At 42.1% G+C, this 11,710-nt stretch overlaps 1 protein-coding gene across 3 annotated transcripts in view; it reads left to right on the top strand.

Moving 5' to 3' along the window:
- Positions 1-426: 426 nt before the first annotated feature.
- Positions 427-11,710, top strand: part of LOC133880430 (uncharacterized) — a 92,959-nt gene continuing 81,675 nt past the window's right edge. For all 3 annotated transcript variants that reach the window (XM_062319379.1, XM_062319378.1, XM_062319380.1), the window contains exon 1: positions 427-563. The gene's annotated coding sequence lies outside the window, so the exon portion shown is untranslated. The remainder of the gene's footprint in view (positions 564-11,710) is intronic.

Raw genomic sequence — 11,710 nt, 5'->3', positions numbered from 1 at the left:
AACTTTAATAAATAAGTACAGGCCGCCGATCTTGACTCTTACTTAATTTGCGACAATTTGTCTTAATTCCGCTCAAAGTCTTCTCTAAACTAAATGTTCTAGTAGCTGTCGTAGGTGGCATCTAGTGTTTCTTCCACAAAGGCAGGCGTTCGAAGAATATATAAAGAATTAGAGAGAAAGCACATTTGATCTATTTTAGTCTATTGAATAATTGCATTTGAGCAAGTTGCTCTTAGTAATGACAAAATAAAAATTTGCTACAAAACAGACTCTCAACTGCTACAACGTGGAATATTGGTGCATGCCTGCTTGGTCACGACCAAGTCTTCTTAAAGTAGATTTTTTTTTTTTTTTTTTTTTTTTTTTTTTTTTTTTTGTGTGTGTGTGTGTGTGTGTGTGTGTCGTTGGCATATTTGTTGCGTGCACCAAGGCACTGGGGTCGTGGATATACGTATATCTCACCATTTCTTTAAAGATTGAAGTTTGTCTACTAAAAATCAGTATTGCAAAGTGGGACTGACTTACAAGGTTCGGTTTGGGAAGACTGTCCGTCGTCTAAACCTGTAAGTAACTGCTTCATTTTTGCATCAATGTTCTCCTTTGCATTTTGTATAAAGAGAATTAAATGCTATGTTTTCATTAAAGACTTCTTTAGTTGCCCTGGATTTTGGATCCAATAATAGTTGTACGTTGTGAGGTTTCCTCATAAAGGATTTGATTGTCTCATTATGTGGTTTGTTAAAATGATCATGTTTTAGTCCAACTGTCTGACTCCTTTAAGAGTGGGAATGTCACGGTTAAACTTCCATTCCATTTAATTAATATTCGGCCAACAATTATTGGATCCTATGAAAAGATTGTAGAAATAGCATCCACTTCCCTTGTACGTTTTTCTTTTTTCTTTTTTTTTTTTCTTTTTTTTTTTTTTCTATTTCTTTTTGAAAAAAAAAATAGATGTTAAGAAATTTTGATAGAATTTAACAAAAAATTCGAAGAGATTGGTGAAATTTTTCGTTAAATTGAAACAAGAAAGGGAGGAAGTTTGAGGTGTGGCTCCATCCACCTTTGTCCCAAAGGGGGTGTCAATTTCTTATTGAAGGCTATAAAAATAGTGTTTTACAGACGGCCCGGATTAAAGGTTTTCTCTAATTGAAATGTTTTTTTTCTAATAATTCTTACTTCCTAATTAATTATGCCAGGGTCTATTCCGCGAACCAAACGAGGCTTAAAAAATTTAAAATTGCACACATGCACTTTACGTTCTTTGATAAAAAAAAAAAAAAAGAAAAAAGAAAAAACCACCCTTTTCAGTTTTCCCTACCTCCACCAGTCTCAAATAGCCGTCTCGCCATCAAACCCAGCAACCGCTGAAGATATCAAAAGAACGGCCTGTGAGTCTTTTTCTGAACCAGACATTTCCTTCTTCTTTCAACCAAAAATAACTTTCGTTAGCTCCCTTCATTTTCTTCTGAATATTTAAGCCTAAAAACTAACCTTTCAGCCACAATAGTAGTTTTTTCAACGAAAATGACAATACTGGATTTTGCATTTTTGCTTCTTCCTGTCGGCTTTTTCTGATTATTTGGTTTCCTTACACCTTCAAGTTGCTTATTTGAGGTGGAAACAAATTCTCAGGTTTTTTATTTTTTTATTTCTGTTAAAATACCTGGAAATGGACGGAAGTGGATAAGTTGGCAATAACCGATCAAAGTGTTGGTACAGTTTCCGGTACGGTGACGTGTTGCCTTGTGATTCGTTGCCTTCCTCGATGTTCGTTCTCCTCGGGATCTGCAAAATAACAAACGGCTCGTCGGGGGTGCCGACCGGACCCCCACTCCGATGCCTAAGTCAGTTCAAACTTATTTTCTGGAGAATATCAGTAATCTCAATAGTTCAGAGAATCTGTTTTTAATACCTGGCGTAGTAGTCTTATTTATAGGCTCACAGTTCACAGTTATAAAACTGCTAGAGTGCTTGGAACATAATCTAATTAGGAGTCTGAGTCCTAGATCACATAGTCTCGAATCTTATCTTTCTAATTAGGAGTCTGAGTCCTAGATCACATAGTCTTGAGTCTTATCTTCATAGAATTCAAATTGGGTAGTAGAGTCCAAACTGGATATGACACTCTCTTTAGCTAATGTCATTCTATTAGGTACCTTATCCCATATACTGTTGGTACAGAAGTCTATCTTGATATATTTTGAATATCCGTCTTTTTGGAGATAACGACTGGTCTTGTACTTAGGTCTGATCTGGCCGGGCCAACCCGATGGGCTCGGTCCCCGATACTACCTTAGGCCCACGTGTCTTTGGAGCTGATTATTTCTCCAACAGTTACCCCCCTAATTCTCTTATTTGAATTTAGAATATAAGAGAATTAAATACCTCAATTTCTGAATCTGGATCTTCCATAATCTGTATCTAACAATTGCCGCCTCTTTCAAAGTAATTATGACGAATAATGCCTCGAATCTCTGGAAGGATTAGAATTCCTACTCCTTGTCGATCTAGAACTGCTGTTAAAGTTCTAATTGGACTCTGATCCTTTATTAGACTTCTAATCTGATATCTTCTTAGACTTCTGATCTGATCATTCTTCTTATCTGATTGGACCATAAGTCCTATCCCAATTCTACTAGGGATAACTGATACCTGATTTCCCTGAAGTAGTTGCTAAATGTTTATCTCCTCCTTGGATCGGGTTGAGTGGATCCAACTTGTGATTTGTCATAGTACTAATAGCAACTTCTCATAGATATCTTCTTCATAAATACCTCTACATAATATTTTCGGTCGGGCCAAAGTTGTAAAAATGATCTCCTACTCTCGGTAGGAGATGGATCGGACTGATGTAGTTGATTTCACCAAGATTGTGGTGAAATGCCACTCTGAGAGAACACTTTGCGTACAACTTTCCTGAGATCAAGGTTCTGTCTGAAAAAAAATGGTAAACCGTTGTCCGTTGAAGAAAAGGCTTAACATACCCGAAGCTTCTTCATCGGTAGTGCTTCGTAGACTGCTTCCACAAAAATCTCTCTTGGGGGCTTCGGAGGCCCAGACTAGCGCTGAGGCTTTGGTTGTCCGAGACTTATAACGACTAGGGGCTTCTGCTAGCCTGAGGTTTTGTGCTTGGCGTACCGAATCTTCTAATCTGAACACCATCTAGCTTGGTCTCACCTGTGAATATCTTTATTTTCGAACTTTGTAATGTTTGAATTCTTTGTTATGGAAAAACTTTCCATGACAAATCAATTCTCACCTATCCTCTAATAACTTGAACAAACAATCGGTTTGCGTAAGTTAACTCCGAGGAGGGTAAGAAAAATCTTTTGTTTCAAAAATCTTTTGTTTTGAACTCCATGACTAGGAGAGAAAAATCTTACTTTGAGTTATCCTCCTTAACTTAAACAAACAATCGGTTTGTGTAAGTTATGACCGAGGAGGATATGAAAAAATCTTTTAGAAGCGATGAACTTACTTGGTTATTTTTTGTAGAGGTGATATCCCCGTATGGTTTGTTATAGGGGTTGTCTCCCCGTATCTTTGTTCGAGTTGCTCCTGAGAGATCTTAATTTGAGAGTTTGGTGTAGCTTCGGTGATTTTGCCTTTGTAGAAGCTTTAACTTTGTTGAGTCTTACTTGATGATTTTTTAAAGAGGTTTTATCCTCATACCTTCCTGAAGCTTTTCATTCCTGAAACTTTATCATTCTGAAGCTTTGTCATCCTTGAAGCTTTGTCTTCCTGAATCTTTACTGAAACTCTTTCTGAAGCTTTATTATCCTGTTTACCTTTCTGAGCTACCCCCCATAACTTTAGTCTGCGACAGCAGGTTAAGTCGTTCGAGGTGGGTAGTCAGGTCGCTGAGCTTTACCTTTCTTTTCGGAAATCTTTGTAACCTGTAAAAGACTTTATATATTACTGAAATGAAATCATAACTTGAAATCTTTACCTTTTAATTTCTTTATCTCTGAATGCTCCAATCTTTTAACGTCTGGAGACCTCCAACCGAGAGGTTTTCTTGTCTTGGTGTCCTTTCCATAACCATTTCGGGTCGTCCGAGGAAAGGACTCGGGCCGATTCTATCTTGGATGTTCTTGTCCTTCCGAAAAACTGCAATCCTGCCGTTATATCCTTTGTTGGACTAACCGTTAGGTTTTTCTTGCTCTCGGTGTTGGATAGACCGAGAGACTTTTTATTTTTCTGCTCTCGGTGTTGGACTGACCGAGAGGCTTTTCCTGCTCTCGGTGTTGGACTTACCGAGAGGCTTTTCCTGCTCTCGGTGTTGGACTTACCGAGAGGCTTTTCTTGCTCTCGGTGTTGGACTGACCGAGAGACTTTTCCTGCTCTCGATGTTGACTGACCGAGAGACTTTTCCTGCTCTCGGTGTTGACTGACCGAGAGACTTTTCCTGCTCTCGGTGTTGACTAACCGAGAGACTTTTCCTACTCTCGGTGTTGACTGACCGAGAGACTTTTCCTGCTCTCGGTGTTGACTGACCGAGAGACTTTTCCTGTTCTCGGTTTTTGACTAACCGAGAGACTTTTCCTGCTCTCGGTGTTGACTGACCGAGAGACTTTTCCTGCTCTCGGTGTTGACTAACCGAGAGACTTTTCCTGCTCTCGGTGTTGACTGACCGTGAGACTTTTCCTGCTCTCGGTTTTGGACTAACCGAGAGACTTTTCCTGCTCTCGGTGTTGACTGACCGAGAGACTTTTCCTGCTCTCGGTTTTGGACTAACCGAGAGACTTTTCCTGCTCTCGGTGTTGACTGACCGAGAGACTTTTCCTGCTCTCGGTGTTGACTGACCGAGAGACTTTTCCTGCTCTCGGTGTTGACTGACCGAGAGACTTTTCCTGCTCTCGATTTTGGACTAACCGAGAGACTTTTCCTTGTTTTCTCTGCAAGGTTGTCTCCTTGGCTCTCGGTGTTGGACTGACCGAGAGACTTTCCTTGTTTAATTTGTTGTAGGGGTTGTCTCCCCGTATCTTTTCTGCAAAAAGGGTTAACGAAGCACTGCATATCCTAAAACAAAATAGCAGAATGCACAGTAGCACCATATATTCTTTTCATCCGTCGGGATGATTTTGTGATCCTTTCACTCACGACAGGAGTGAAGCCTCAACATATGAGTCTATTTTATCAAAATATATATACATTTCGGCAAAGAGTACAAGCGCATGCATATATATATTTTTTCCTGATTGGTAAAAACCAACATTTATCCTTACTTTAACATAAATCATGTTTGTCAAAGAAGAGTATGAACTTATCTGGTGAATTCGATGAAGATGAACCGTCTTACTTGGAGCTCCTTATCCTGCACACCACTCGATATGGTGCTTTTTGGGAGAGTTCCTCAAACTGGACCATCGGCTCGGATTTGTCCCTCGGCACGTGACTGTGCACTTAGGAGGATGGCAAATCTAGAGGGGTCCTCAAAGTGTGCCATTTGGAACTAGGAGCTCGGGCATAGTCTCCTCGGGATAGTACCCTCGGAATAATACTCTCGGTACGTGTCATCTCGGTACATACTTTTCGCCTCGGTAGAATACCCTCGGATCAAACTTCTCGGATTATACTTTCTTCTCGGTATATCACCTCGGATCTAACTTTTCGCCTCGGTAAAACACCTCGGATCTAACATTCCCCTCGGTATATCACCTCGGATCTAACTTTTCGCCTCGGTAAAACACCTCGGATCTAACTTTCCGCCTCAATAAATCACCTCGGATCTAACTTTTCACCTCGGTAAAACACATCGGATCTAACTTTCAGCCCCAATAAATCACCTCGGATCTAACTTTCAGTCTCAATAAATCACCTCGGATCTAACTTTCAGCCTCAATAAATCACCTCGGATTTAACTTTCAGCTAGGTAAAACACCTCGAAATTAAACTTCTCGGGGTATACCCTTTTTACAGAAACAGCATAGGCTTGTCTTGGAAAGCCAATTTCAAAAGCTTGATATTGGTTTCTTCAAGTCTCCCTCCTCTTTTTCTTCTAGTCCGACGCTGCCTTTCTCCAAAACCCACAGCTTCAATCCTCGCGCAACGCACTGAACCCCTTTCACTCTCAAAACAAGCTTGGTCATCATGAAGCCACAACTGCATCGGTAAATTGCGGATCTCAAAGTTTCCTAATGATGAGAGGGAACCATATGAATTGTGGGCCTCGGTGGAAAAAATAGAGGCTTCTCGATTCTGTCCGAATCTTGGTAGAACCACCCGCTAGATCGTCTTAGACCCTTTCTGTCAAAGGAGTCCATAACAACTCCCCTCCATTCTTCATTCATACATAACACCGTTTGGGACTCCGACGTCTCACTGGGTGAAGACCCGAAGTGCTTGGGAGTTCATGGGCTTCACACGGCCATTATTGGGACCTCTGGGCCATGAGCTCAATGGAAACCAATTGGGGTTGTGCGTAGGTGGGCCACCATCAATACTTAAATCACCGAAGTTCTACCCCATCGGTGTTCTGACTCAAGATTTCGGCCAAAACATTTTTTTTTTTTTTGCACAGCTCCTACGTTTCTCATTGTTTCCTCGATGAACTGGAGCGTCGTGGCCCACGACTCGCGGGTATCTCTGAGCATGGGAATTCTCATCCAGACCTCTCTCGTCTACGTTTTTCCCTCAGCTCTCAGTCTTGGAGTTTCAACAAGCATTGGGAACAAAATAGGTGCCAACTGGCTGGAAAAAGCCAGAATTCCCATGGTCGTCTCCCTAGTTTGAGCCGTCGGATTAGGCCTTGCAGCCATGCTGTGGCAATCTTCTTGAGGTTCGTGACAAAAATAGGAATCGCCGGGCTCATGTTTTATTTTCTCTACAACACGAATTGGATGGTTCAGGTAGACAGGGAAGGCTAATCTTGCTCCTCAATTTGCTCTTACTAAGACCCACAAATTCTTCACGATCGGGATTGGGCTCTCTGTGACAACGCCGCAATTCTTCATCCGCCCCACTGGAATTGATTAGAATGGGTTCTAATTCATAACCCCGAGGATGGAGGATCTGAATTTGACCCGAGATGAGCCGGCGTGGATCTTCCTTTGGAGCTCGAACAACATGCTTTCGATGACCATCTAGGGGGCTGGGGAGACCGGATCTTTGAGACAACGACCCGACCAGCACCTGATCCGAGGTGGAGACATTCTGGGTTTTGTTGAACTCAGAGCCCTGGGTTCTGCACCGCGTTGAAGACTTCGAAATCAAGCAGATTCTGGTTTGCTCTCCGCCAATTTCAACTCCTGCTGGATCTCCCTTTGACGAGGGTTTTGATCTCGTTCCCATTAGCTTCTTCAGAGAAGGAACCAGGAACCGGACCGGGTTGGTTTCACCTTCTTTCTTTTTTTCTTTTTTTTTTTTTTTTTTTTTTTTTTTTTTTTTTTTTCCGGACCATGAGTCCACGGCCACATATTGGATGAAGAAGGACATTGAGGCCGCGGTACTTTCTGAAGGGTCCTGGGACTGCCCCGATTGTGCCATTCCGGTCCAATCATCGAGGTGGCTCCATGCTCCAGCAACGCTCAGCGAGTCGTGACTTGATGCTCGGAGTCTCGGACTTTTGGCTCAGGTCAGAGAAGTATCTCATATGAAGTCTCGGGTTTGCTTTCTTGTTTACAGTCAGCTCTATCCTCTCGAGGGTCTCCATCTCGCTGGTCACTAGTCTTTGGCCACGGATTGGGTGAAAGAGATGTGAGCTTTCAAGTTTCTAGATGCCTGGCCTAGACGATTCAGCAACAGGCGGGGATGATCGTGAGGAGCACGAGTCGCTGGATTCTGAGTGGAGTGGAGCGTCGCCATCGCCTGAAAATCTCCAAATCTGTGAAGAAGACTGCCCCCATGTTCGGGTGGAGTCTTCTTGTACGGTGGCCGCAACGGATCCGGTGGTAGCGGCACTGGTCGATGGTCTCGGAGTCAGAGGGGAGGATCTCGAGCTGGACCTTCTCGGTTGTGGGTCCTTCGTCACCTGACTTGGCGTCACCTGTGTGGATCTTAACTTGAACCGAGGTGACTCGGTTTGGATCTTCCTGTCGCCGCTGCCTCGGAGGTTCAAAGGTGGAATCTCTCCTTCACTGCTGCCTCGGAGGTTCACGAAGGTGCTCTCAGGTTCGGAGGGGAGGATCCGGATCGGTTGGGCCCCACTTCTATTCCATATTTTTTTTCTTTTGTTTTGTTATGCTTATTGGGCCGACTCCCTGCCTATTGAACCATCTTCTTCTTTTGTTTTTTCTTTTTGGACTGACCCGTTTGGGCCTTCTGAACCAGGCCTGCTAGATCCCAAAATCCCCTTTCTTTTTGACCCATCTTTTCCTTTGTCTTGTTTGGATTTTTCGGAAGTGGGAGATCTGACTTAGAGGAAATATCTGCTTTCATCTCTTGGTCTTTTCTTGTCATCTCTACAGAGAAGGTTAATAAACACATTGCCGATACTATAGACGAGCAACATGCCTTGTTGTCAGCAATTAATTTTGACGCTAAAAAACCAGATCTAGAGATATACTTTTATTGATTCAGAAATCTCTTTCTAATAAGAGGAAAGGCATGGGCTAAGAACTTTTAAAGTTTTACGTGAAATCAAGGCTTGAAAAGTTCAAACCATCACTCTTCTCTTATAAACCCATGTATTTGTCTTGTAGTGCCAATAAAAAATATTAAAAATCAGCAAGTATTAGAAGAGAAGCATCATTCCAACCAAAACTCATAGTATAGTTGAAAGGCTTCATGTTTTTTAACGAAGCGCTTGTAAACGCACAAGGGCACAATAATTATTTGATCTTTGTCTCCTGCTAAATAGAGTTTCAGAACTGACACTCCAAAATTTCTCATTATTGGATTTCATCATAGCACAAATAGTTATCCACACCATGAATTTCTTTCCACAATTTAACAAATCGGAATAAAAAGAAAGGTATGGACTTATCTTGTGCATCCACAGGGAAGAATTTCGACTTTGTGTCGGTGGACACAAATTGAGGATCTTCAAGAAAAAAAAAATCCGGCTAATTTGAGCCGTGATTTTTAAAGACGAGAATCTTCAATCCCCATGATTTGATCGTGTAGTCACCGTTGCGGATTTATTTTTTTTGCAAGAAACGATTCGTCGTTCCCACAGACGGCGCCAAACTGTTGGTACAGTTTCCGGTACGGTGACGTGTTGCCTTGTGATTCGTTGCCTTCCTCGATGTTCGTTCTCCTCGGGATCTGCAAAATAACAAACGGCTCGTCGGGGGTGCCGACCGGACCCCCACTCCGATGCCTAAGTCAGTTCAAACTTATTTTCTGGAGAATATCAGTAATCTCAATAGTTCAGAGAATCTGTTTTTAATACCTGGCGTAGTAGTCTTATTTATAGGCTCACAGTTCACAGTTATAAAACTGCTAGAGTGCTTGGAACATAATCTAATTAGGAGTCTGAGTCCTAGATCACATAGTCTCGAATCTTATCTTTCTAATTAGGAGTCTGAGTCCTAGATCACATAGTCTTGAGTCTTATCTTCATAGAATTCAAATTGGGTAGTAGAGTCCAAACTGGATATGACACTCTCTTTAGCTAATGTCATTCTATTAGGTACCTTATCCCATATACTGTTGGTACAGAAGTCTATCTTGATATATTTTGAATATCCGTCTTTTTGGAGATAACGACTGGTCTTGTACTTAGGTCTGATCTGGCCGGGCCAACCCGATGGGCTCGGTCCCCGATACTACCTTAGGCCCACGTGTCTTTGGAGCTGATTATTTCTCCAACACAAAGCAAGGAGAGTTTTCGTTCAGCATGGAGTTAGAACAAGACGTGAGAAGCGGCTCTGTTCACTGATAGGAACCCACAGTAATTGAAACAGAATTTAGATATATTGAGGATAGTGAACTCCAATTAGGGGATGGAGACAAACCACATAGACAGTCGTCTGATTACAAATTCTATACCTGAACCTTGCTTCCAGCCTTTAGTCATATACTACTCACACATAACTACCCACTACATAAGGAAACTGCCACTCTACGCTACTCTACCCACGTTGACTAGTCGTGGGTACCCATGACAGCAATAACTAATGTCAATAAAACATGAGAAATGATTGACGGCCACCCCTACATACTACTCCTTACCACCTCTTTGACGTGGCATGTATTTTTTTTTGTTATTTTTTTAAAAAAAACCTGAAATATAATACTCTCCCTATTTTTTTTCCCTTCCCCTATCCCCCCCCCCCCCCCAATTTCCACCCCACGTTGAAACCCCTCTCCTCTCTCTCTCTTTCTCTAGCTCGCTTGCCGGCCAACCGTCCCTCTCCGACCACTCGCTTGCTCGCTCTCCGGCCGGCCATCCACTTCCTCTCCTTTTTCCGGCGATTTCTCTATCTCCAGCAGCCTCTTTGGTGGTATATATTCTGTCTCCGACGGCGGAATCCATCTCCGGTGAGGTTTGTTTGTACCGTGTCTCCCCCTCTCTCTCTGCTCAAATCCCCCCTAAACCGTCGACCCCCCCTCTCTCTCTCTCTGCTCAAATCCCCGCCCCTAAACCGTTGTCCCCTCTCTCTCTCTCTCTCTGCTCAAATCCCCGCCCTCTCGCTTGCTGGTCGAGCCCTTCCCTCTCCCCCAAACCGTTGCCCCCCTCTCTCTCTCCCTCTCACTCGCCGGTCGAGTCCCTTCCTCTTCCCCCTTATTCTTTGAATGCAGCTTTAGTAGGCGTATATGGAGATCTCTTATGTCTGGCTTGGAGGGAGAGTAATCTGCCGGTTGTGTGGAATGAAATCATGCAGTGGTCTGTTAAGAGCACTCCCAATGGATTATCTATTTGCAACTTTAAGCTAGAATAGATAATAAAAGTGATAAAAAGAGACTCTATCTATCGGCTTATGTATTCAAATTCTATAATAGATTTTTCTTAATTCCATAAATTGTGCAACTCTACAAGTAGAGTTATACTATTCACTTATATATTTTTCTCTTCCTTCTTTATCTCCACATTTTCCTCTTCTTTTTTTTTTTTTTTTTTTTTTTTCTCTTTTCCCTCCATGACTCCACGTTCTTCCTTTTTTCTCTTCCTTTATAGTGGAGATCTAAAGAAAGTGTGTAAAGTAGTGGAATTATCAAGCGGGACCCACATGAAAAAAAATACTTTAATAAAAAAAATTAATAAAAAATAATAAAAAAATAATATAGACTTAAGAATAGATAGCTTCAAGGTAAAAGTCTGCAGAAGAGAGTTGAGAGAGATAGGAGAGGGGTTTCAGCGTGAGAGGGGGAAAGGGGTGGAAAGAAAAATTAGGGAGAGTATATTTCAAGTTTTTTTTTAAAAAAATAATAAAAAATACATGCCACGTCAAAGAGGTGGTGAGGAGTTGTATGTAGGGGTGACTGTCAATCATGAGGAATGATAGGTAGGGGCAAACCAACTGGCCCTACCCCCCTCTTTTCAATAAAAGTGAGTTTTTATAATCAAAAACAACTTCTGATGTCATCAGAAGTTGCTTTTGATTATTTTTTTTATTTTTTATTTTTTTTTTTAATAAAAGGGCCTATTGGGGGTCGGTTGGTTTGCCCCCAAGTACCATTTCCCGTCAATCATTTTTCATAAAACATAACTAAAGCACTACAGCACCCACTACCCATATCACTTAGAGACCCACGTTGCTTAAGAGACTCAACAGCCAACTAGCCAAGTAACTTGGTGTAGATGGGGAGTCCTAAGTGGGAC

Source organism: Alnus glutinosa, chromosome 10, assembly GCF_958979055.1.
Source record: "Alnus glutinosa chromosome 10, dhAlnGlut1.1, whole genome shotgun sequence".
In the NCBI taxonomy this organism is placed as follows: domain Eukaryota; kingdom Viridiplantae; phylum Streptophyta; class Magnoliopsida; order Fagales; family Betulaceae; genus Alnus; species Alnus glutinosa.
The sequence above is the reverse complement of the archived record's forward strand: the minus strand, read 5'-3'. Positions and strand labels throughout refer to the sequence as shown.